Raw genomic sequence first — 26643 nt, forward strand, 5'->3', positions numbered from 1 at the left:
AAAGGAGCAGCTGATTAGGGGACTCCGGCTCACTCAGGCCGGGGGGAGGGAGGGGTACGGAGTTTGGGGCGAGCCTGCAGCGGCAGAGGCCGGCGTGACTTTGCACCAGCCTGAGGTGCACCGTGTGTTCTCCCGGGGAAGTTGTCCCTGGATCACGGGACCCTGGCAGTGGCGGGCTGCACAGGGTCCCGGGAGGGGAGGTGTGGAGAGTGACCTGTGCTTGCAGACAGGCTTCTTGGTGACGGCAGCAGCAGCCTTAGCATCTCATGCCCGTCTCTGGTGTCCTCGCTGATAGCCTCGGGTAGTGCCCATCTCTGGAGCTCCTTTAAGTGCCGCTCTTAAACTCCCATCTCCTCGAGCACTAGGAAACAAAGAGGCAAGAAAGAAAGAGTCTGTTGCCTCTTCGGCAGCTCCAGACTTTTTCCCAGACTCCCTCCCAGTAGCTGTGACCTCTATCCCCTTCAGGCTGTGTTCACGCAGCCAACCCCCGTCCTCAGCCTGGGATCTGACCTCTGAAGCCCGAGCCTCAGCTCCCAGTCCCCGCCTGCCCCGGCGGGTGAGCAGACAAGCCTCTCGGGCTGGTGAGTGCTGGTCGGCACCGATCCTCTGTGCGGGGATCTCTGCGCTTTGCTCTCCGTACCCTGTTGCTGCGCTCTCCTCCGTGGTTCCGACGCTCCCCCCTCCGCCACCCACAGTCTCTGCCCGCGAAGGGGCTTCCTAGTGTGTGGAAACCTTTCCTCCTTCACAACTCCCTCCCACTGGTGTAGGTACTGTTCTTATTCTTTTGTCTCTGTTTTTTCTTTTGCCCTACCCAGGTACGTGGGGAGTTTCTTGCCTTTTGGGAGGTCTGAGGTCTTCTGCCAGTGTTCAGTAGGTATTCTGTAGGAGTTGTTCCACATGTATATGTTTTTCTGATGTATTTGTGGGGAGGAAGGTGATCTCCACGTCTCACTCTTCTGCCATCTTGAAGCTCCGCCCTCCTGGGTCCTTCTTGATGTTGTTGAATTACTCAGTAAACTCACTGGAGCTATTCTACCTCTGGACGTCCTGTTTTGTGATATAGTAAAAGTCATTGTTTAAGCCAATTTTACTCAGCCTTTTACTATTTTCAATGGAAACATGCTAATTGATACAATGTAAAGTCATGTAATTATAATTCTGGTTTCTGTGTATTCTTTAATCGTAGTTGCCAGAATGAGCTGAAGTCTGAAAATTGCTCAGCAGGACCAGGCATAGCATGGGCCTCTTCTCTTGTGGTTTCACTTGCCAATGACCACTGTCTTGATAACTGTAAGTATTTAAACTTATATTAACCAGTTATCTTTCTTTATACCTTGAGTTAATGTTTTAGGTACAATTATGTAAATATTAAATTATAAAATTATTAATCTCATAGGGTCCCATTTTGCTGCAATTTCATTTCCTCTCTTAAGTTCTTTGGATACCATCATTCTGGGGCCAACCTGAATGGGGGATTACTTCAGACAGTATAAGGAATGCTAGAGATCTTTTGTTACATTAGCACAGCCATCGCCTTTGAATTGACATAGTGTTTTCCTAACGGAAATGTGCCTTAAAATGTGTCTTAGGTCTTAAAAATGTGTCTTAAAATTAACTTTCCTCCTTTTTTTTTAAAGTCATGAGGACAGAATCATGCACTAGCTGCTGTAGATTAAGAAGACTGACATATGTGAATTGGGATTCATGTTGTGATAAATGAAACAAAAAATTAACTTGACATATATTTCAGATATATTTAATTTTTCTGTTGGATGATTACTAGACATAGGTGTTAATTCATTCATGTAAATCACCAGGGTTACAATTTATAGGAGACTTATAAAATAAATACAGTTGGATAATGATCAACTCTATAAGGAGGCCTTACCACCTTTAGGAAATCTTCCTTAATTAATTTGACTCCTGAATAAGACACTCCGTTTTGGCTACTATCTCTTTACACATTCTTACTGTGTATAGTTACTGACCGAGTAGTATCCCCGTTTCATAGTAAAGGGGGAGTAACCTTTCTTTTAAGGAGGTTCCATGAAGAGATTTGTCATTAACAACCAGACCACGAATTTAGAGGATGGGGGTCTCAGTTAAGGGTGACAGTGTACCCTTAGGTATTTTATCAGTCATCTAGGCAAAGTAAACTGTGAGTGAGCTGCACAGATGGGGCCTGTTCAGAGAGACCCTTAGGAAAGTACTCACGTGGGACCCAGGCCCTTGGCATTGCAATATAGTGATTTCTTCTTTTCTTGGTGTTCAGTAGACTAATAGATTATGATCACTGTTCTTAATCAAAGAACAACAGCGCTATTCCCCTTTCTGGTAGAAAGGCTGCTGTATATTTAGAATGAGGAGGAAGAAAAGAAATATCTGCATAAAGCTTAAGAAATACCTGCTTAAATCCTGTTAATTGAGAACACCTGCTTGCCAGCACTTTTAGTAGGTATGTCTGTAGAGAGAGACTGGGAAGAAACTGTTCTTTCCTGTTCCATATAAGTCAAAACAAAGGTGTGAAGGATGTCACTGTGGGTTTTCGATTTCTGTCCATAGACAAGTCAAAACCTTTTTCAGGATTCTGTCTACTTTCTGGGAAAACTTCCTCCAATTCAGTCCCTATAGAAGCTCACCTGTAGGGGTGAAATGTCTTTTCATTTTCTGCTTCACTCCCTAATTGAGCAATACCAGCTTTGGATGATTAAAATTCTTTCACTTTCAGGCAGACTTCTGGAAGTACTATGAGTAATATTGAGATATTATTTGGCATTTCATGTGATAGGAAATAAAAATCATGTGAGTCTCAATCTTCTGGCATCCTGAAATTTCCACCCCATCTTGATATAAAGAATTAAAGTACAGTTTATGCTGGAGATGAGAGGTTTCCATAATCTGGGAGAATATTAGGACAGGCCGTAAAAATTCTGTCTTTAATGGTGTCCACGAGGCCCACAGCCTCAGATTAGTGTTGAATCACTAGCTCCTTTGGGGAATAAGAATGTGAATATTTGTTGGGACCAAGGGGTTTATGTAGCTATTATGATGGACTCCATAAGCTTGACTGCTTTTTATGCATCTTACACAAAGTGAAATAGTAAAGTCTTTTTGAAAATTTTAGTGTGTCTCATTTGTGTTAAGGAGTGCCAAGAAAACTCTGTGTGTGTGTGTGTGTGTGTGTGTGTGTGTGTGTCTGTGAAAAATCACAGGGCAGAGGAGTGATCACTTGTTAGCCGCTCTGTCCTCTGGGAGAAACTTTTTCAAATGCTAAAAGCTTTTAAGTTCTGTGTTTCATTTCAATTAAGGGAGGTGAAATTCCAGTGTAGGGTCACATAAAGCCCCATCTAATTATATAATAGATCACATTCATTTCCACATTTCAGAGTATTCTTACATGTTTTGCAAGTGTTTTTGTCCAGTTTCTATCCTATAATGTAAGCCTTTTTGTGAACAAATCTTCTGTATTCTAATTCTTTTGTATCTTGCACATGATACACTGCAAACTGCAGGGATTCAGTAAATCCTTATAACTTGCCAGTTTTAACTAGTAGATAAGATAGTCCTTTAGAGGTTACCAAAAAACTTTAGCAATTAACAGCAGGAGCAGCCTTAAGCTCTTTTTTAAAGGAATACATTTAGGGAAGGATGTGTAAACATTTCAGTAGTCTTAGTAGCATTCTGCCTGTGATTTCCACTTCTTAAAGTAATAGACTTATATAATTTAAGCACTTTAGCTGCTAATCTATTAAGTATATAATTGTCCTATATACATTTTCTTTTATACATCCCTCTTGACTATACCTTACTTCCTGTTTTGTTTTTCAGGATCTTTTCATTGTTAGTTCAAATGCCAGTTTTCTTGCCCAGTCAAGTAAGACGTAAAGTACAGGAGGGAGGCTGGGTCTTTGGGGGATCAAGACTGCTCTTTCCCCTGGGCTCATTTGACCCATTATTTGCCTACTATCTGTGAGAGTGCACAACTGACCAACAATTGGCATTTAATGGCAACAATGAAGCCTATAGTCTCAGAGAGATGCAGGTACCCAAAGCTACAGCTGAAGGAAGAAACAAACACACCAGAATAGATGTATCTGCCTTGGTTAATAAAGATCACAGATGGAAATACTTCTTTTCCCCCTGCTGACATGCTGGGATTTTAGAACTGATGCTATTAATTCATCTGTCCTAAAACAGAAACAGTTGCAAATATGTAATATAGAGTATCCGTGGAATAGAAAACAAACCTTTAACTAAGCCTGTTTTTTTTTGAAGTTGGAAAATGTTGCCACCCTGTTTTTGATGTAATTGAAAATGTTTAGAAGCTTTCATGAAGAGTTGATTAATATATCAAAATCAGAAAAGGCCGTTTTCACTGTTGGTGGGAGTGTAAATTGATACAGCCACTATGGAGAACAGTATGGAGGTTCCTTAAAAAACGAAAAATAGAACTACCATATAACCCAGCAAACCCACTACTGGGTATATACCCTGAGAAAACCATAATTCGAAAAGAGTCATGTACCACAGTGTTCATTGCAGCTCTATTTACAATAGCCAGGACATGGAAGCAACCTAAGTGTCCATCGACAGATGAATGGATAAAGATGTGGCACATATATACAATGGAATATTACTCAGCCATAAAAAGAAATGAAATTGAGTTATCTGTAGTGAGGTGGATGGACCTAGAGACTGTCATATAGAGTGAAGTAAGTCAGAAAGAGAAAAACAAATACTGTATGGAATCTTATTAAAAAAATCCATATATATGGAATCTTAAAAAAAAAAAAGTTCTGAAGAACCTAGGGGCAGGACCGGACTAAAGATGCAGATGTAGAGAATGGACTTGAGGACACGGGGAGGGGGAAGGGTAAGCTGGGGCGAAATGTGAGAGTGGCATGGACATATATACACTACCAAATGTAAAACAGATAGCTAGTGGGAAGCAGCCGCATAGCACAAGGAGATCAGCTCGGTGCTTTGTGACCACCTAGAGGGTTGGGATAGGGAGGGTGGGAGGGAGCTGCAAGAGGGAGGAGATATGGGGGTATATGTATACATATAGTTGATTCACTTTGTTATAAAGCAGAAACCAACACAACATGGTGAAGCAATTATACTCCAATAAAGATGTCAAAAAAAAAGGCAATTTTGAGTCTAATTTTGATTGTTTACTGTGTAATACAGGATTCTTGGCTTTGAAATTCTGCCATGCAGGGTGAAAAATGACTGTCAGTGTGAAACAAAGTAGTCTATTGAAAAGAACATTGTGTCTAGTAGGGAACAGTTCTGGAACTGTAATTCCAGAAGGAGAGAGAGCCCAGATTTGGCCAAGGGTGGGGGTGGGGGTTCTTTTGCCCCACCCGACTCTGAAGCAAGAATCCCAAGGTGGGGAGTTGGTTGGGAGGCACTCTGGTCTGGAGGCTGGAGGAACCAGGATAGTTTGGGAGCTTGATTAGCTGCACAGGCTAGAGTATCCCCACAAAGGTGGAAGTGATATCATGAGGGAATTGTTGGCATAGCTTCTGTAGGAGGGCCTTGGAGTTTTACTATGCTCCAAGAAGCTTTTCTGAGGGCTGCTTGATTTTCTAAATATGAATGAATTGAAGTAGTTATATTTTCGTTCTAAGCTTTTGTAAGAAGGGGCCATAGTTCAAGAAAACTTGCTGTACTAGGAAAGAACCGAGTGAACACCAACCAAAAGTTTCTGCCTATTTGGGTAAAAGATGAGTACTCAAGGAGAGAAAAATGCCTACCCTAGAATGATTTTACAAATTCCCTTTTCCAGGAAAGTCCTAATTTCAAATATTTTCCCCATTATTTCAATCATTGACATCTCCCAGAAACTCAGTATTCTGGTAGCATAGCACTGTATCTGCTGGACTGTCTTTTGAACCTAGAAGCAACACAAAAGTCTGTTTAGAACCACAGGTCTTGGTTTGGGGTTCAGAAAATTATGTCACTGTATGTAGAAGGAGGTGATTGAACAAAAATACACAAAATCAACTAAATTTCATACCTCGTTGGGGAGATACTAAAGTATCTGGGCCAGGTTGTCGTGTAGCCTCTGCTTGAATATCTTCCCTGATAGACTGGGGAGAAGGCATCTAATTATTAGTAAGCTTTGTATCTTTAGTCAAACCTGTTTCATCTGGATCAACAGAGGATGTCCTTTTGTTTGTCATGATGGTCCTTTTCAGATAGGCAGATGGTTATTTTATCCCTGTGAGTCTTTTCTCTTCCAGGCCAAGCTTCACCAAGCCTTATGTTCATAACAATATTTTCACCATTCTAGTGGCCTTAACACTCTACTTTGGCTGTGGTTTTCCTAGTCTAGTTTCTGCAGAATAGAACTGCATCCCCCCTCCCTTTAAAAAGTCTTGAATAATACAGTTTAATATCATTTTAGTTCATTTGACAGCCACATCTTAATGTTGTTTTATATTAAGCTTGTGGTCGATTGATGCCTCTTGGTCTGTTTCAAATAAATGAGTATTTCCCCCATCTCTTCCTTCCCGCACCATGTACCTGCATTTGACTCTTAAAATTGGCATATGGGTCTTTACCTTTATACCTAATATATATGTTTTTGGAATTCTGACCTGCCATTCAAATCTGTCAAACTCTTGTAAAATCTTGATTCTTCATCTAATGTACTGGCTTTCCTGTCAGCTGCACATTTAAGTAGGTTTTTCCATGTTTTTGTAAGTGTTATCATAGTATTGTAAAAAAAAGCATGCACTTTGCAGTGAGACAATCTTGGTTTTTAATCCTAGCTTCCTGTACCTGCTGTCTAATGTTGACATGTTATTGAAACTCCCCAAGCCCAGTTTCCTCATATCAAAATGAAGGTGATAACAATTTCTACCTTTTAGGTTTGTTGTGAGCATTCACAATAATATAAGTACCTGTTGCTGAGTAGGTGATGGTTTTGGTAATAATAATAATAATAATAATAATAATAATAATAATAAATGTTTTTGTGACATAGACTCAGAATCAATTCTCTTATTTTCTTTCTCCTTATCTGAGTCAAATTTAATATGTTGGATAGGGCTAAGAACAGAGCCGTAGAGCCTCTAGAAACCATTCTCTAGGTTGACATCCGTTAATTAGACAAATATTATTGAGAAATAAATATTTATTGAGCACAGCTATACTTCAGTACTATTCTAGTGATTAGGGGTATAGTGGTAAAAAAAAAAAGACAGCAAAATCCCAGCCTTCATGGAGCTGACATTCAAAAGGGCAGGGCTACCATATAACGTAGGGACATCATTCACATAGAATTTGTTGGCTCTGCAAAAGGAGGAGACATACATACATACATACATAAATATATACATACATACACACACACACATCTCATAGTGTACATAATACAATGTCAGATGGTAGTAAGAGCTAGAATGCATAATGTGACATTAGCTAATTGCAAGAACTATGTAGACAAATAAAACAAGGTACTCAGAGTATGATAGGGGGCAATCATCTTAGATGATTAGAGAAGACCTCTCTAAGGAGGAGACATTGGGGAGAGTCCTGTTGGAGGGAGGATGAGAGCTATGCAACTCTCTGTAGAGAAAGGCTCTAGTCAGAAGGACACTGATTTATAAATTCAAGCATTTTTGGTATGAATGGTCAACCAGACATTTATTTTCTTAAAAACAGTGTCTTACTTACCCATCAGATGCCAAGAGTATTAAGAGACTTTGTAAATATGCTTGCCCTAATTGATATAAACCACAGATGGATCTGAGCTTGTTTGGGGGTTTTGGGAAGGCACAGGATTTGTATTCCCTTGTTCATATGAAGGTTTTTCTCTCTCTGGTGTTTCTCTCTGAGAAGATGTACGACTTCATGGAATGTAAAGCAAAGGGGACCCCATCAGCCAGCCAGATCATCTGAGTCAACCCTGGTAACCCAAAGAGTTATAGGAGCCTCAGCCAGGTAGCTCTCACATCTCTTATGGTGTAGATGGCATCCCCACTTTCACCAGTCCTTAAACCTATAAAGAAGAGGAATGCAGGATCTTTATTACTTTTCCCCAGTGAATTCGTCCTGAGTCCTAGTGATTACCACTTCCTTTTCTAAAGGCTCACAAATTGTCTATATAAACATTTTAGAGTATTACCGAGTTTCCAAGTCAAGCTTGTGGATCTGTACATCACGGAATACACCGTTCTTCTCATGTTGAAAAATTGGAATACTGTTTTTCTAGCTCCATTGCCCTGGTACCTTTTCTAGTCTCTATGATCCCGTAAAGATTACTGACAGTGACGCTTAGATTACATCTGCAAAGTCTCTCCATACTCTGGGATGTAATTTGTTTAGGCCCGGAGGCTTGAACTCATTTAAAACAGCAAGATGGTCTCTTGCTATCACCTTACTTATCCCATACTTCAATTCCTTCTAAACTACATTTATTCAACCCTCCTGAGTTTAAAGATCATTCTCCTTGATAAAGAAGATGGAAATACAACAGAAGTTGAGATATATGACTTTCTCTTTGTTGTTTGTTAATGTTGTATCATGTGCCCCAAGCAGTGAGTGTGATTTTTAGATTCATCCTTTTTACTTTGATTGTAGCTGATAAGGGGTGTGTGTGTGTTTCTGAGTTTGTGGATGAAAGGCTTAAGCATATTTCACATAAACATATTCACTACAATGCATTGAGGGATTAACTCTCCTACCTTGTTCTTTCAGTTCAACACTCCTATGCACATTTTCTCTTGTTTTAGCATTTAGTTATGAGGGAAGGCTCTGGAACCACACAGTCCAAGGGCAGATCCTGACTGTTCCACTTCCTGTAGCAGTGAGACCGTGGGCAGGTTAGTTAACCTCTCCGAACCTGATTTACCACTCCTGTAAAATGGAGGTAATAATGCTTACCTCCTAGGACTTCAGAGTCAATGATTTAATACACATAAAGTGCTTAGAATAGTGTTTGGTACATAGTAAGTGCTTATCACAACCAGCACCACCATAATCATTTCTAATGCATTCTTGTGATCTTTCAAATATATTTAAAGAGTCTGACCTCATCCGAGAGCTTCCTGGTCAGCCACAGTTTGCCCATTCAATCCAATTTGTGTATCTTGTGTTTCTGTGTATCCAGTACCAAACAGTGAGAATTCATAGGATTAATGATGATGTGAGGCTCTCAAAGACCATGAATCATCAAAGAAAGATTAAATTACATTTAGTGTGCTTATGGCAGCAGCAAAATAAATGGATGAATTTTTTTAAAGACTGTCATTTGAATCTGGTTTGAAATTTTAAAAAAAGGACTTTCTTCCTCATCAGGGAATTCAAGTAACCAGTACACCCATTTCCAAGCCTTCTGGCTTAGTTTGAATGCTAAAGGAAAACTTATCTTAGTCTCATATGAAGCCAAACAGATCCACAACACCTCATGGGAATCCTAAAATATTGTTTCATAACAATATGAAAAGGTAAACTTGCAATCACCAAGGGAATCCAGAGCTATCAGATCTTGGGACAATACTAGGGACTTTGGTGGAAGCTTTGATAGATTTGAGTGGTTGCTGTATGCAAGGGACTCTCCATTCCTCTGCCTTTATGTTTTCATGACGGATGGATTTCCTTTGTCATAACAATCATAACATTCCTGGCATTTTGTGATAGGAGAAAGAACTAAACTTACTTAACTCAGACCTTTCTTTCTTGGAGGTCTCCATTCTACAGGGTACTGACACATGTTAGAAACTTAACAGAAGCAGCTTCTGCCTGGGTGGGGAGGGTTCTACAGTAGTGTAGCGATGCCTGTGATTGGTGGGTAAATCTGCCTAGTTGAGAAGTAGTGTTAGCAAGTCCATTTGTGCCCAAACATCAAGCCAAATTCTCAAATCAGTTTTATCAGTAATAATAATAAAGCTGATGTTTTGATCTCTATTTGTCTGTCTTCCTTGTCTTGTTTCTCAATATGTTCTTTTTTTTTATTCAAACAGAAAGTCTCAATATATTCTTAACTTGAGAACTTGATATTATTTATTGATCCTCTCTTACCTCCAATGATGCAAACAATAAGACTGAAGATAAGCAATATTCATTCTCTCCTTTCTTCAAATGTAACCAAGATATGAACCAAGACTGTCTTTAAGCAGCTTGTGCAAAAATAACCTGATTGACTTTTCCCTGGGAAAACCTGCCCTTATTTCTACCTTTCATCAGGGTCAGACAGACAAACAAGTAAACCTAGAAACCTGTGATGAATAAGGAGCTATTGGCAGCACCTAGGCAGAGGGAAAAGCTATATTGAGCTGATTGGAAAATGACTTTCAGAGCTGGGGTGGGAGGCTTTTTTTTTAGAATAGGAGGTAGTGGAGTGTCAGTGTCCCAGGGGAAAGGTAAAGTTTGACCAGAATGAAGGACCTAGGTCGTGTAGATGCACAAAAACTAAGATTGGAAGTTTCTTAAAATTGTTGTCTGTACAAAGATCCATGCAGTGCCTAGATGCATTTTTAATCTCTCTTAACAAGTTCATACCAAGCTTCATCCTTATTGAGCTAGAGAGAGTTAAAGAGTAGACTAGAGAGTGGAAATAAGGCAAAAGATAGCCTGGATGTACAGGAAATAGGATGGATGTGAAGAACCCAAGAAGTAGGACCAGTTTTGAAAACTAGTTGATGAGCACATTTCAAACAGATTGACCAGAAGAGCAAACCCTAGAAGTGCTATACAGGACCTTCCAGGAGTGGAAGGAAACGAGCAGAGGAAAAATTAGAGTTCTCAAGGTGGAGAACCAAGGAGAACTCCAGTGAACCACAAAGTTAATTGCAGGAAAGCCCAAAGATAGTGAGCATTCTTTGGAATTCAAATGGGAGATTGGTTTTCCTAGAGGCCAGATACCAGAGTTGAATCTAAATCCCAAATTCACGCACTATTTATTGATCAATTGCTATATGCCCATCACCGTGCCGGAAACTGGTAAAAACATGGTGAGACAACATGACCTAACTATTGCTGTCTTGGAGCTTACAATCTGGTGAGAGGTAGGGTCAATTAAGAAGTTGCAAGTGCCACGTGGTACAGGGTGCCATGGCAACACAGAGGCTGTACCTGATCCAGTAGCTGGGAGGTAGGTCAGGAAAATCTTTCTGGAGAAAGTTCCTTCTAAGCTGAGACCAAAAGGCAAGTCAGAATTAGGTGATCAAGGAAGAGCATTCCAGGCAAAATGAGTAGGAAGTGGCAAGGCCTGGGGGATGGGCAAGAAAGAGCTTCAGAGTTAGGCACTCAGAAAGCTGCAAGTGGGTCAATATCATGCTCCAAGTACTTTTTGTAGGTGGTCACTTTGCCTGAGGTTTGAGTCTGCAGAAAAAATAAAAATGGGCCTTGGCAAGGTCTCCAGGTGGAGAATGTCCTTTGGTGTCTGTTCGTTGGGATGCAAGGGATAGAGGAATAAAAAGTGGCATTGGTGGGGGCTCCAGGCGAGTGGAGTGGGTGTTGTGAGATTCTCTGGATGCTGAAGCAATGGGCAGAGGGACAGCATGCCACTAAGTCCAGAAGAAAAGAATAATACTGCATAGGAAATTGAACCTTGTGCATGGCCAGGAAAAAAAACACAATTTAGTTTTATATGTTACATTTTAATAATAGTCATTTGTAACTGCATAATGAAATTTGCGAACAAAAGTTCATTTCCAGAAGAATAATCTCTAACTGATATGCAGTGCCTCAGTAGGATTTGGCCAGGTTTTAATTTTAGTGTGAATAAATAATGTAAGATACTAGGCTGGTGAGATAAAAGGAAATCTCTGTACTTTCATCTCTCCATGATGGAAATAATAACTACTTTATTTCAAAACAAGTTTCCAATTAGTTTCTGTGAAGTATTATTATCCCCTTTTTTCAGATGCTGTAGCTCATTTTGAAACTTAATTTTGATAATATATAAACATTTCTGAAACTTGCTCTACAGAAATGACAGTTATATTTGGAAAGAGGAATGCTGTTGAGCTGTAACTGTATTATTTGGGTCTACTCTAAATAATAGTAAAAATAAATAAAAGAGAATTAGTCAAAGTGTAATCTTGTTTCATGGCTATTCATGACCTGGCATGGACTTAACTTTGCCCTAGAGTATAGATCAAGGTTACTTCCTCCAGAGTTGTTCAGTGGACATTTTTCCTTCAAGACTAGTTATGCTTCACTTGAGGTTATATATTGTCTTTTCCCCATTTAAAGAGGTGATATTATTTAAATAATTAATGTACTCATTCATTAAACACAATGAGCACTAACTGTGTACTAGACACTGGGCCAGGTACTGGAGTTTGTGTGGTGAATCAGGCAGCTGTGACCTTTCTTTTGAGGTGCTTACAGGTTAGAGGTACTTGAGGAATTCCAAAGGTACTTAGTGGGGAGAGATTCTTCCACCCAAGTTTTCCCCTAGATCCTGTAAAAATAAAGATCACATATTTTAATTAGTATTTTAACTCAGGACCTGACCGTTATCTGTGAATCATTCCAGATGGATAAACTGAGGCACAGATTACTCAGGCTCAAATGTAATAAAGTGTGATTGTAATAAAGTGGTGATTTCAGTTGAGAGGTTGGTCCCGTGATGAGTTCCTCACTTCTTAGGCCCCATAAGCTCACTTTTCTACGATTGCAGTGTACTGTTCACTCTGTTTTTCTTCCCTCAGTGCAGAAAGGCAGACTTTTTGCATTACTGGTGCAGACTTTCTGGTGACGCTACTTTTCAGATGGAGGAGACAAGGCAGGGGAAGTTTACCCAAGGCCACTTATCACTTTTATGGAGGAGCCAGAATCACAATTCCTACCCTTTGAGTTTCCGGGCTGTTGCCTAGCTACCAAACCTCCCTGCCTCTTCTACTGCACAGCAGCCGAGCAGGCACTTAATAATCATAATTGATGGTGCTGGCTAAAAGGGAGAGCTCAGAGTGATTCTGGGAGTTTGTTTTCAAATACCAGTGAATTTTATTCTTCTTGTGGTCAATAACCTCTACCCATTTGTTTTAGATAGCATCCTTGTCTTAGTGCACCATGTAGCTTTCTTATGTACATTAATGACTTCTCTCTCTTTCTCAACTATTCTCTAGGGGAATTCAGTTGCTGTCTACAGGTATTACATATTAAAAAACAAAAACAGAACAATGTCTGCCCTGGGGCTTCCCAGAGAAGTCTCATCATAGCAGTCTATGTGATCCGAGTGATAGAAAACTCAATACAGACTTGCTTAAACAGAAAGAATTAGTTGACTCATATTAAAAAAAAAAAGGGTAAACTGGCTTTAGGAATGGCTTGTCTAGGGGCCAAACAGTGTGACAGGGATCAGTGTCTTGGGTACCTTTGGCCACTTAGAGAAGCAAGATGACCACATACTCATACCACCATACAGGAAGAGGGATTTGCTCTTGAGGAGCCCCAGCTAAGGCATCACTGTGACTCCGTTGCTCTGATTGGATTATATGCCTACAGTCCAAGAGACATGCCGCCCAGGATGATGGGAGGGATGGGATATGTGGATTGGTTTAGGTTAATTACTGTCTATCCCTAGAACTGGGGATGAGGGTGTGGTCAGCCTCATGGAGACCAGATTGGTCAACAGTGGGAGCAGTGAAGTCCTTAAAGGAAATTAGGATATTACTGCTGTAAGGAGGGGGAAATGAGTACTGGGAAGGTAACCAAAAGTGCTCATTACCGGGGAGAAAGTTCCTGACTTCTGTTTTGAGCATGTGTGTGAGGTGCTTTTAAGGCATTCAAGAGATGATGGATGCATGGACTTAATCTCAGAGCAGAGTTCTGGGCTGGATACACCTTGGGAGTAATTTGCATAAAAGTAGTCATTGAAACTAAGGAAGTGGATAACCGTCAACTAGGGGGAGGAATATACACTGAGAAGAGAAGAGGACGAAAGACCAAGTATTGAAGGATTCTAGCATTGAGTTGGAATTCTTCTAGTTAAAGGAGAATTAACCTGAAAATAGAAGAAGGAATAGCCAGAAAGGTAGGAAGAAATCCTGGACTCATTTAATGAGCAATAAAATGTAACAATAGCTGCTTCCTTGGAATCCATAGTCCAGAAACAAGACTTGAGTTCAAAACTGATGGTAATGTAGAGAATTTCAGTTCCACAAGTTAAGTGTTATATTGGAGGTATGAACCCCCAGCGCCTCCAGTGGGAGCACAAAGAAGAGCATGGCTAATTGTTCTTGGGGGAGAAAGGATCATGTGAGAAGTCTTGAAAGATGAAAAAGATGTTGCCAGTTGGAGAAGGAAAAAGCTCCAGGTCCAAGCTGAACTTACATAGGAGATTTAGGAAGGAATCAGAACTAAGAGAGGGTAACCTAAATTCTGAGCACTTTAGGAAATAGGCAAGGACTGAGTAGGGTTATGTTGGCTAAGGGAGAAAAGCTGGAGGTATCATATAGGTCATGTTTGTGGATGGCTATTTATCTTAGGGCTTGACTGTATCACTCCATCACTTCAAGAAGTAACTTGACTGGCCTTTATCCTGGATTGGCTGGTTGGTTGACATATTATCTGTGTGTGTGTGTGTGTGTGTGTGTGTGTGTTGCCTTAGAAAGATAGACTCTAAATTAAAAGGTTTTTATTAGGTTGATATTGACTTGTTGCTTACTGTTACTTCCAAAGCAAGGACAGGAAGAACTATGGTTACATTTCAACAAAGGTGATTTAAGTTAGACATTAGGAAGTGTTTTCTTATCGGCGAGATTTATTTTGTCTGCATCAGCCTTCCAAGTTGTAGGCTCAGTCAGACAATGGTAACAGTCAAAGAAAGGAAGACTGTACAACTGACAAGCAAACAAACAAAAACAGAAATAACTAAAATCTGTAAAGTTTATTGGGGATGGGGGAGTTGAGGAAGTTACATCTGGAGCGATCACCACAACAATGTCAATTACCTAGGGACCTGTTTCTAAAGGAGTTACGATTTAGGGATCTGGGTTTTAGGATAGGGCATAATTTCCAGGCATTTCTGGTAGAGGATAGCTGTGATAGGCAGATAAAAATGGCCCCTAAAAAAATGTCTACATCCTAATTTTTGGAACCAGTGAGTATATTGTTGCATGGCAAGGAAGAATTTAGATTGTAGATGAATTTAAGGTTGTTAATCAGCTGACTTTAATGTAGGGAAATTATTCTGGATTATCCTGGTAAGCCTCATTTTAAATCATAAGGGTACTTTGAAGTGGAAGAAGAAGACAGAAGAGGGAGTCAGAGAAAGATTTGAAGATGCTATGCTGCTGGTTTTGAAGATGGAGGTAAGAGCTATGAACCAAGGAATGAAGGCAGCCTCTAGAAGCTGGAAAAGTCAAGGAAGCAGATTATCTTCTAGAGCCTCCAGAAAGGAAGGCTACAGCTCTGCTGACACCTTGGTTGTAGCCCAGTATGAGTCCTTTTGGACTTCTGACCTGCAGAACTATAATATAATAAATTTGTGTTGTTTTAAGCCACTAACTTTGTGGTAATATGTTATATCAACCACAGAAAATGGAAAAGTGGCTGAGATGGTCTTATGAATGATAGGCATAGAGTCAGTTTTCTTCTGGCATAGACAGAAGGTGGACGTAGGGGAGGCCACAGACTCAAGGTGTTGTTATTACATCTCTTTTGTTAATTTTTAAAACCTTTAATTTTGGGTTAATTTCAGACTTTTAGAAAAGTTACAAAAATAGTGCAAAGAGTTCACATTGGTCTTCTAAATGTAAACATTTTAACACATTTGTTTTATCATATATATAATAAATATTCTATCTATAATTTCATTCTCTATGTGTGTATATATAGTATATGTGTTTATATATTATATATGTATGTATTATTTTCTTCTTGAATTGTTTGAGAGTAAGTTGTAGATATGATGCCCCATTCCCCAAATACTTAATTGTGTGATTCCTAAAAAACATAGCCATATACAATGGACAAAATCAGGAAGTTAAAATGACACAACACTATTAGCCAACCTGAAAGCCTATTTAAATGTTGCCAATTGCCACATTAATGTCCTTTACAGTGAAGAAAATATTTTTTTCTGATCCAGGGTCTAACCCAGATAGCATTTTGCGTTTGGATCTCACATATCATTTGTCTCCTTTAATCTGGAGCAGTAATTCAGCCTGTCTCTATCTTTCATGATCTCCACATTTTTAAAGAGTACAGACCAGTCATTTTGTAGAATGTCCCTCAGTTTGGTTTTGTGTAATGCTTCTGAAAGATTAGGACTCATATGCATTTGGGGCAGGAATACAAGAAATGGTACTGTGTTCTCTGTGCATGATATCAGGAGGTACTTGGTTAAGATGTTTGCCAGGTTACTTCACTGTAAAGTTACTATCATTCTCTTTATATTTAGTAAGTGTCTTGTGGGGAGATATTTTGAGACAACATATATCTTGTTTCTCATAACAGTTTCACTCACTAATTTTAGCATTCATGAATCTTGCATGAAACAAGTTATTCTATGGGGGTTGCCATTTAGTGATTTTCTGATTATTTAAAATTTAAATTTATGTCTCTAAGAGGTAAGGATTTTTAAAATGTAACCTTAATACCCTCATCTCACCCCCAAACAAATTAACAATAATTCCTTAATTGTCCAAATTATAATTTTAAAAATATTTTATTTTGAGGTAATTTTAGATTTATGGAAGAATTTCAAAAGCAGTATAGAGGGTTATTGTATACCAGTGATTTTGTGTTGAATATATAGATCATATTGGAAAGAATTGACATCTTAATAATACTGAGTCTTCCAATCCATGAATGTGATTATTTGGTTTTTCTTTGTCTCTTCCTTCAGTATTTTATAAATTTCACTGTACAGATCTTTCACACATATGAAACTAAATTTCATTTTTGGTGTACTATTGTAAATTGAATTTTTAAGAAATTTGAATTCTTATTTGTCATAGAAAAACTGACTTTATATCCGGTAAACTTGCCAAACTCACATACTAGTTGTAAGATGTATTTTTTTGATATATATTTTGGAATTTTCTATGTAGATAATCATGTCATCTGTGAATGGAGACCATTTTCTTTCTTCTTCTCCAATCTGTAAGCCTTTGATTTCCTTTTTTTTAAAAAGCTTTTAAAAATTGAGATATAGTTGATGTATAATGTTATATAAGTTATAGGTGTACAACATAGTGATTGACAATTTTTTTTTTTTTTTGCTGAACGCGGGCCTCTCACTGCTGCGGCCTCTCGTGTTGCGGAGCACAGGCTCCGGACGCGCAGGCTCAGCGGCCATGGCCCATGGGCCCAGCCGCTCCGCGGCACGCGGGGTCCTCCCGGACTGGGGCACAAAACTGTGTCCCCTGTATCGGCAGGCGGACTCTCAACCACTGCGCCACCAGGGAAGCCCGTGATTCACAATTTTTAAAGGTTATACTCTGTTTATAGTTATTGTAAAATAATATGTCTATTTTCCCTGTGTTGTATAATATATACTTATAGCTTATTTATTTTATACATAATAGTTTGTATCTCTTAATCCCCTACCCCTATCTTGCCCCTCTTCCTTTCCCTCTCTTCCCCCTCTTCCTTTCCCTCTCTTCACTGGTAACCACTAGTTTGTTCTCTATATCTGTGAGTCTTTTTTCCTTTTTGTCATATTCACTAGTTTGTTTTATTTTTTAGATTCTACATATAAGTGGTATCATACAGTATTTGTCTTTCTCTGTCTGACTTATTTCACTTAGCAAAACACCCTCCAACTCCATCCATGTTGTTGCAAATGGCAAAATTTCCTTCTTTTTTATGGCTGAGTAGTATTCGTGTGTGTGTGTGTGTGTGTGTGTGTGTGTGTGTGTGTGTATCACTTCTCCTTAACCATTCATCTATTGACTGACACTTAGGTTGCCTCCATATCTTGGTAATTGTAAATAATGCTTCTATGAACATTGGAGTGCAGGTATCTTAGAATTAGTGGTTTTTGTTTTTTTTTTTTGATATATATCCAGGCCTGGAATTGCTGGGTCCTATGGTAGTTATTTAAATTTTTTGAGAAACCTCCATACTGTTTTCCATAGTGGCTGCACCAGTCTGCATTCCTACCAGCAGTGAATGAGGGCTTCCTTTTCTGTACATCCTCACCAATGTTTGTTATTTGTGGTCTTTATGATGATAACCATTCCAGGTGTGAGGTGATTTGCATTTCCCTGATGATTAGCAATGTTGAATACCTTTTCCTGTGCCTGTATGTCTTCTTTGGTAAAATGTCTGTTCAGGTCTTCTGCCCATTTTTAAAATCAGATTGTTTTTTTTGATGTTGAGTTGTATGAGCTATTTATATATTTTGGATATTAACCCCTTATTGGTCATATCATTAGCAAAAATTTTCTCCCATTCAGTAGGTTGTGTTTTAATTTTGTCGATGGTTTCCTTTGCTGTGCAAAAGCTTTTAGGTCGGGCTTCCCTGGTGGCACAGTGGTTGAGAGTCCGTCTGCCGATGCAGGGGACACGGGTTCGTGCCCCAGTCCGGGAAGATCCCACATGCCGCGGAGCGGCTGGGCCCGTGAGCCATGGTCGCTGAGCCTGCGCATCCGGAGCCTGTGCTCTGCAACGGGAGAGGCCACAACAGTGAGAGGCCCGCGTACTGCAAAAAAAAAAAAAAAAAAAGCTTTTACATCTGATTAGGTCCCATTTCTTTGTTTTTGCTTTTATTTCCTTTGCTTTAGGAGACAGATTAAAAAAAAATATTGCTACGATTTATGCCAAAGATTGTTCTGCCTATGTTTTCTTCTAGGAGTTTTATGGTTTCTGGTCTTACTTTAATCCATTGTGAGTTTATTTTTGTGTATTGTGTTAGAGAATGTTCTAATTTCATTCTTTTACATGTAGCTGGTCAGTTTTCCCAGCACTACTTATTGCAGGGACTGTCTTTTCTCCATTGTATATTGTTGCCTTCTTTGTCATAGATTAATTGATCATAAGTATGTGGGTTTATTTCTGGGCTGTCGATTGATTTTTCAAATCAGCATTCCTGGGATAAACTTAACTTGGTTGTGCGATTTATATATAATGCTCGATCTGATTTGCTAATATTATGTTAACTATTTTAGTTGAGCTCTTCTCAGAAGTGTCCATCCAGTGACATCTACCCAGGTAAGGGTATGGTCACATCTCTTCACTCCCTATAGGTATCTATCTCTCCTTGTATTTTGGACCAGTTGATACCTCAGTTCTCTAATGGGTTTGAGAAAAGTCATGAATTTGCAGTCATCTGGCCTTTTTTTTTTGGTTGTTGCTGTTGTACAGGTGAGAGCAATGCTCTGTCCAGCTCTCTATATCCCTGATTGGAAACTGGAGGCTCCACAGCTTTTTCCCCACAATTGTTTGTTTTAGTCAGAATCCAAATAAAATTTATACAACATAATGTTTATATGTCCCTTAAATCTTTTTTGATCTATATTTTCTTCCTCTTTTTCTCTCTTTTTGTTTTTCCTTGCTACGTTTTTTCTGTTATGACATCGAAGACACTGGGGCTGTCTATCTTACAGAGTTTTTTCCCAGCCTGAATTTTGCTGGTGCTTCTCTGTGGTGTGGTTTAATATGGTGCCCTGCCTCCTGTTTCCTGGTAAACTGGTAGTTATATCTTGAGGCTTTATCAGAATCAGGTTTATTTTTCCTTGTTAATTCATAATCTAGATATTTCTTTTTGTGTATGATGTTATTAGCCATTGATATTCAATGCCTAGTTCTATTAATTCACTAGAGCTTTTTTTAAAGCCTCTCTTTTACTGTAATGAACATTACAGTAAAAATCTGCAATGAAAAATTCTGTAATGAAGATGAAGAAAATGAGTCTCAGAGAGGTTAAGTGACTTTCCTAAGGCAATACAGCCAGTTAGTAAAGTTGTAGCCAGGCCTAGAACCCGTGTCTAATAAATGCAAGTCCTATATGCTTTCTATAGCATACTGCCTCTGTAGACTTTGCATTATTAAGCAATAGGAAGATCGATGTTCCATCCCTAAGCACATGAGACATATTTACTTCTTTTAGGAAGATTGAATTCTGTTTTGCTTAGAGGCATTGGACCATACCAAATGATTATTCAAAAAATTTTCCCCTCAAGTTCTGGGTTATATTCATTTTTATGGATACAATTAAAAATTTTTATGCTAATGCTAGTGTCTGAAATGATAACTCAACTCAGAATCCTGAGCACATTTGGGTTTTTGCTTGCTCCTCCAGTGCTACGGAAGAGAAGACAGCAAAACTAACACATGTAGATTGAGTACTTAGCAATTTGTTTCTTTTGTATACTGTAGTCAAGACTTGCTGCTGAAGTTTTTCTTCAGCTTGGAGAGAGAAAGAGAGCGAGAGAGAGGGAGAAAGAGAAAGAGGAGATAAAGAGGGAGACTGTAGCAGTTGGTTTTAATCTATCACCTAAATTTTTCATGAGTTTGTTTGTAAGGTGATATAGTATCTCTCTTGGGGGGCAAGAAATTCCATGAATTATTGGTTAGAGTTTTGTGGAGACAACTGAAGAAAAAGATATTTTTAACACTATAAAAACTAAATTTATCATGTTCAAATCAACCAGGGACAGACATATATCTTGACCTGAGCATTCACTTTTCAACAGAAGTGGATATACTTAGATACCCATCCTATGTCATCTGATATATGACTGATGGTTCTAAGCTTATTTTACAAAAGAGGGCATGAGCTTCCTACACTGCAAGTATTTCCTGAAATCTCTACAATTTATTAAATCTATAATAATAAAGATTATTATTGAAACAACTTTTAATCCGTTTCAAATCCAATTTATGAAATAAGGAAGGATGAACTTGGCTTGACGTTTTAACCACAGGGTTCTGGGAATTCCCTAACAGAGGAAGAGCTCTATCTCCCCTACTACCTTCCATGCAGACTTAGAAACTCTTAGGTATGAATGGACTTTTTGGACTGGATAGAACTTTTTGGTCTGGGTTGGGTCAAATGGAGGTACTGGAATCCTGTTGGACATGGTAGAAAATCCACTTTGAAAACTGTGTCAAGGGTCCAGCACAAGGACCAGGGTGAACAGACATGAAGTGGGAATTACATTTAGTTTCCTAGAATCCTTAGAATATTAAGGTATTGTGGAGTTGTAGTGATATTCTGGTCCAGCTCATTTTGGTGAGGTGACTTACCTAAAGTCCCCAAACTGCCACTGGCTAAGCAGATGTTGGAATTTTGTTCTCTGGAGCGATTCCTTAAACTTCTTTTCCCCTGGCCTCTGAATTCAGAAGACCTGGGCAAGGGTCTGGCTCTACTGTTAACTGCATCTGTGATCGTGGATAAATCATTGATTGTCACTGAAACTCATTTTCCCCATCTGAAAAATGTGAATAATAATACCTTTCAGGATGTAGTGGATTAAATGGGATAATGTGTTTGGAAGCCCTTTGTAAACTGTAAAGTGCATAGAGAAGTTATTAGAGCTGAGGAATCAAACTGAGTCTGGTTAGATCCACTGACATTCCTTAGGAAATTTAGTGATAGATCTAGACTTTAGACTTGCCTTCTTCCTGGAAACCTTGGGTGTGAATTGAAGCCCATTAATATCTCATGCAATAAGCTGTGGTGAGGTCGTCAGTCACCACCTCAGTAGGATCATCCAGAAGGGCCCATTTATACTCTGGAAGGAATCGGACTCTTTCTTTATTTTTATTTTTTTTTGCTGTACGTGGGCCTCTCACTGTTGTGGCCTCTCCCGCTGCGGAGCACAGGCTCCGGATGCGCAGGCTCAGCGGCCATGGCCCACGGGGCCAGCCGCTCCGCGGCATGTGGCATCCTTCCGGACCAGGGCACGAACCCGCGTCCCCTGCATCAGGAGGCGGACTCGCAACCACTGCGCCACCAGGGAAGCCCGGAATCTGAGTCTTGAAAGGTGTTAGAAGGACTTTGTGGGCATCCCCTACATATTCTTTCTGCTGTGAGAAAAAAATATGTTTAATAGATTTCACTAATGTCTGTAGGAGTGTTCACCAGGGATCTTTGGAAAGAGTAGTCTTCACATTTACAAATATTTTCTCATTACGGATAATGGGATGATGAGGTGAAAAATGATCTTGGCTACTTTATGATGCTGAAAAGCCTTCAGACTGAATAATGTATGGTGAATTAGACATAATGGTAGCAAAGAAATAACTCATGTACTACAAGGTCCACTTAGTTATTTAATCACTTTTACTGTCATATAAATACATACTGCCATGCAAAGTGGTGAAAAGTTAGTAATGGCATAAGATGCAATTGTATAATGACAGTCTAGCAAATGCTGTAAAGGGAGAGCCTAATTCTGGACAGTTCTTTGATTGAGTCAAGACTCCTCGCAGCATGTACATTGTAGAAGAGCAGTGATTGGAATCCCTCACTTTATCCCTATATTATTATACATTGTGGAACAGAGGCATAAAATTGGCCAGTTAGATCTGAATCCTGTTTGGGCTTAAGTGAAATCATTAGAGTGAAAATACTTTGGGAGAATACTAGTGGAATATAGAGTTATTATTATGTTAATTTAAATTTTTAGATAATTTAGGCCAGCAGATGGAATGGACACTATTAGACACGTATGCTGAAAATATCTATTACCAGAAAAACCTGTCCTGGAGTTATGACAGGCATCAAAATGCCCCATGTGGATTCTGGTGTCACCTGAAATAATAACCAAAGCACAATTGCCAAATCATGTTACAGATACCAAGTGAGCAGGAACTCGGTGACTAAGAGCAGTCAGTGAGAAGTGGAGTAATTAGAGGGAGCTATACGAAGGCCTTGAAGAATGGGAGAAATTTAGGGGAGAGCAGAAAGGTGGATTCCAGGCTGGTTTGTGTTTCAAGAAATTACTCAAGGATAGCAGCTGGAAATGTATGGTTCTAAAAGTTTGGCTGGTCCTCTTGTAGCCTTGCCCTTCTTCTGGGCGTCCAAGGAGTTTTCAACAAAGAATCAATCTGGGGATCTTGCTCAAAGATGAGCACAAGGGTAGTCTTGACACAGAAAATGCCAGCAGTGGTTAATGAAACTTTTCTCCCTTCTCAGTCCATTAAATTGTAAAGTAAGTATTCTCTCCTTTAAAGGACCTGTAATAGCGTCATCGTCCTCTGGGCTTAGCTCTGCTTCTTAGCAAGAGCTATGATAGGAAACGTATTTGTCAGAGTAGTGCAGTCCAATAGAAGCATAATGCAAGCCATGTATGCAAGCCACATATACAACTTAAAATTTTCTAGTAGCCACATTAAAAAAGTAAAATAAAGCTGATGAAATTATTTTAAAGATTTTTTTTGATGTGAACCATTTTTAAAGTCTTTACTGAATTTGTTACAACATTGCTTCTGTTTTGGTTTTTCGGCTGTGAGGCACGTGGGATCGTAGCTCCCCTACCAGGGATCAAACCCGTACCCTCCACATTGGAAGGTGAAGTCTTAAGCACTGGACCGCCAGGGAAGTCCCTGATGAAATTATTTTAATGTGTAAAATATATTTAATCCAATATATGGAATCTATATAAAATTATTAATGAGCTATCTTACATTCTTCTTTTCATACCTGATCTTCAAAATCTGTTGTGTATTTTACTTTTTTAAAGCACATCTCAATTTGGACTAGCCACATTTAAGCAATCAGCAACCATGTGGCTAGGTGGCTACTGTATTGGACACCACAAAATTTTCTTCCTCCTTTGCAGAGTGGCACTGCTTGAGTTTAATTCTGTATTTGAGGATGTATGTCCGGAGTGTCTGGGGTGGGGTGGGGGCATCTGTCCATACCTAAAGACCCATCCAAAATCAACTCCATAAGATCTAAAAAGTTAAAATATTTACGAGAAGAATTTGTATGAATAATGGTTTACTTAATTTTGAAGAGAAAAAAGTCACAAAGGAAAAGATTGATAGATTTACCATTATAAAATGGATAATGAAAAAGTCAAAATTATCATTGAAAAAGGGCACCCAACAGATTGGGGGAGATATTTGCCTTTATTATGAGACAGGTTTTAATGAATACTTATACTATGTAAAACTCATTCAAATATAAGAAATAAAATAATACCTAATTTGATTAATGAGATATTTAACAATTTGTAGAAGAAAGCCAATAACTAAGAAAATGGTTAATCTGTCTATTCCTTAAAAAAAGAAAACTAAATCATCATTAAAACAAGGTAACTTGTTGGGACTTCCCTGGTGGCACAGTGGTTAAGAACCCACCTGCCAGTGCAGGGGACACGGGTTCCAACCCTGGTCTGGGAAGATCCCACATGCTGTGGGTCAGCTAGGCCTGTGCGCCACAACTACTGAGCCTGTGTTCTAGAGCCTGCAAGCCACAACTACTGAGCCCACCTGCCACAACTACTGAAGCCCACGCGACTAGAGCCTGTGCTCTGCAACAAGAGAAGCCACCGCAATGAGAAGCCTGCGCACCGCAATGAAGAGTAGCCCCCACTTGCCGCAACTAGAGAAAGCCCACGCGCAGCAACAAAGACTCAATGCAGCCAAAAATAAATAAAAACAAAAAACAAAACAGAAAACAAAAAACAAGGTAACTTCTTATACTTATTTTTGAAGCAAAAATGATAGTGTCCAGTGCTGATAAAATTATAGTAAAAAGTGTACATTGGTAAAATCCTTTTGAGATACAGTATGACACAGCAGCACTAAAACCTTAAAAACCTTAAAACTATTCCTGTCCTCTTACCTTGCAATTCCATTCCTGGGTATATATTCTAAGGAAGTAATACATCAGAAGAAAAGAAAGTATATGTTTGAAAATGTTCATTTCCACTTGTCTATAATAGCGAAAAACTAGAGGGTGGTTAAACAAATGATACTAGATCACCTAAATGTACAATTATGCAGCCGTTAAATTGGTAATTATGATGATTACATGGAAAAATGTTTAAGGCATATTAAGTGGAAAAGAAGAATGAAAAATTGTGAGTACATTTTGATTATAGCAATATGAAACTATATGTGTGGACAAAGACCAGAAGTGAGTAGATAAAAATAAAAACACCTTTGTAAGAGGTGGAGAGATTATGAATGATTTGGTGTCTTGTTTTACAAATTCCAAGAGATTGGTTCAAGATAGTAGGAAAGGAGCATATGTACCTCTGCTCCTCCTATCCAAAACCTCATGAAATATAAGAAATGATATGAGAAAAGAAGTTAGATTTATAATCCTCCTGGAAAACATGGATGAGTGCAATCCGGGATACCTAAAAAAATAAAGCAGATATACTTACATTGATGGAGGAAAATGTAGCAAAATGCCCACAGGTGAGGACTGCTGCAGAGGTGGGGCCAGCCCTGGAGATCATACAACCTGAGTCAGAGTTAAAGCAAAGCTTTTCCTCTATTCGCACAAACACCTCTGACACCAAATGTGTGGGTTTTCTATTTCAAGCTATTCTCCAATTCTCTGTGGACATCAACTGGGTGTCCTACAATTTATTTCAGGTCTAATACTAACTACCCAGAATTAGCACAGACCCCACAGGTTAAGGGCTCAGACCCACAAGGCCAACCACCACTTCAGGCATCATTTGCAAATCTGAGTCTCCTGTACTTTTGACCAACTGGCTGTAAGGGAGTCCCCATGCTCCCTTCCTTGGGCTTGATAATTTACTAGAATAGCTCACAGTACCTGGGAAACATTTACTTACATTTACCAGTTTATTATAAAGGAGACTACAAAGTAATACAGATGAAGAGACAAATAAAGAAGTTCATAGGACAAGGTATAGGGAAGGGGGTTTGGAGCTTCCATGACTTCTCTGGGCATACCACCTTCCCAGCACCTCTATGTCGTTGCCAAGTGGGAAGCTCTTTGATGGAAGTTTTAATGGAAGTTTCATTATATAAGATGGCAGGATAACAGTTTGTAAAGGTAATTTATTTTCCTTTTTTAAAAAATAAATTTTGGATAAGACCAATTTACTTGAATTGGACAAAGGGATACTAAAGTTCGTATAAGAGGAACTGTGGGTATACCAAGAAAAAATAGCCAAAAATGTGACATATTGTGAAGCTATAGTAGTTTTAAAAGTGTGGGTATTAATTTAAAAATAGATAAAATGAAGAAAAAAATGAGGCAGAATTCAGAAACAGACTTAGGTAAATATGGGAATTCAGTTTGTGATGAAGTATTTAATCAATAGAAAAATAACAGACCATTTAATAAATAATGTTGGGATCATAATCTCTTCATTCAGAAAAAAATCTAGACAGACATCTAGATTATATCATATTTTGTGTATTATACACAAAAATAAATTCCAAGTGTATTAATGAATTAGATGCAAAACCCACCACTACCACAAACCATGCAAGCAAACAAAGCTGTAAAGCTACCATACTGGGAAGTAAAAAAAATATTTGAAAATAATTTGAGATTTACATAGAAGTGCAAAGATAATACAGAGAGTTTTTGTATATCTTTCTCCCAGATTCCCCTAATGCAAACATCTTACATAACCAAAAAACAAAAATTGATGACCTCAAGTAAAAAACTAAGCCTATCAAAGACAAATTAACAAAGGTTATGTTGAAATTAAGATTTTGTACTGAGAGGACAGACTGATATAAAATATTTTCAACATAAATAACAGAATTTTATTAATATCCAAACAT

The 26643-nt window shown here is 38.9% G+C and overlaps 1 long non-coding RNA gene across 1 annotated transcript in view; it reads left to right on the forward strand.

Annotated features, from left to right (window-relative positions):
• The window catches only part of LOC137215468 (uncharacterized), a 321662-nt gene that overhangs the window by 20936 nt on the left and 274083 nt on the right, over nt 1–26643 (forward strand). Inside the window, exon 2 of the long non-coding RNA XR_010939303.1 lies at nt 1187–1290. This is a non-coding gene — a long non-coding RNA (uncharacterized lncRNA). The remainder of the gene's footprint in view (nt 1–1186; nt 1291–26643) is intronic.

The sequence above is a fragment of the Pseudorca crassidens genome, chromosome 20 (genome assembly GCF_039906515.1).
Source record: "Pseudorca crassidens isolate mPseCra1 chromosome 20, mPseCra1.hap1, whole genome shotgun sequence".
NCBI classification, from domain to species: Eukaryota; Metazoa; Chordata; class Mammalia; order Artiodactyla; family Delphinidae; genus Pseudorca; species Pseudorca crassidens.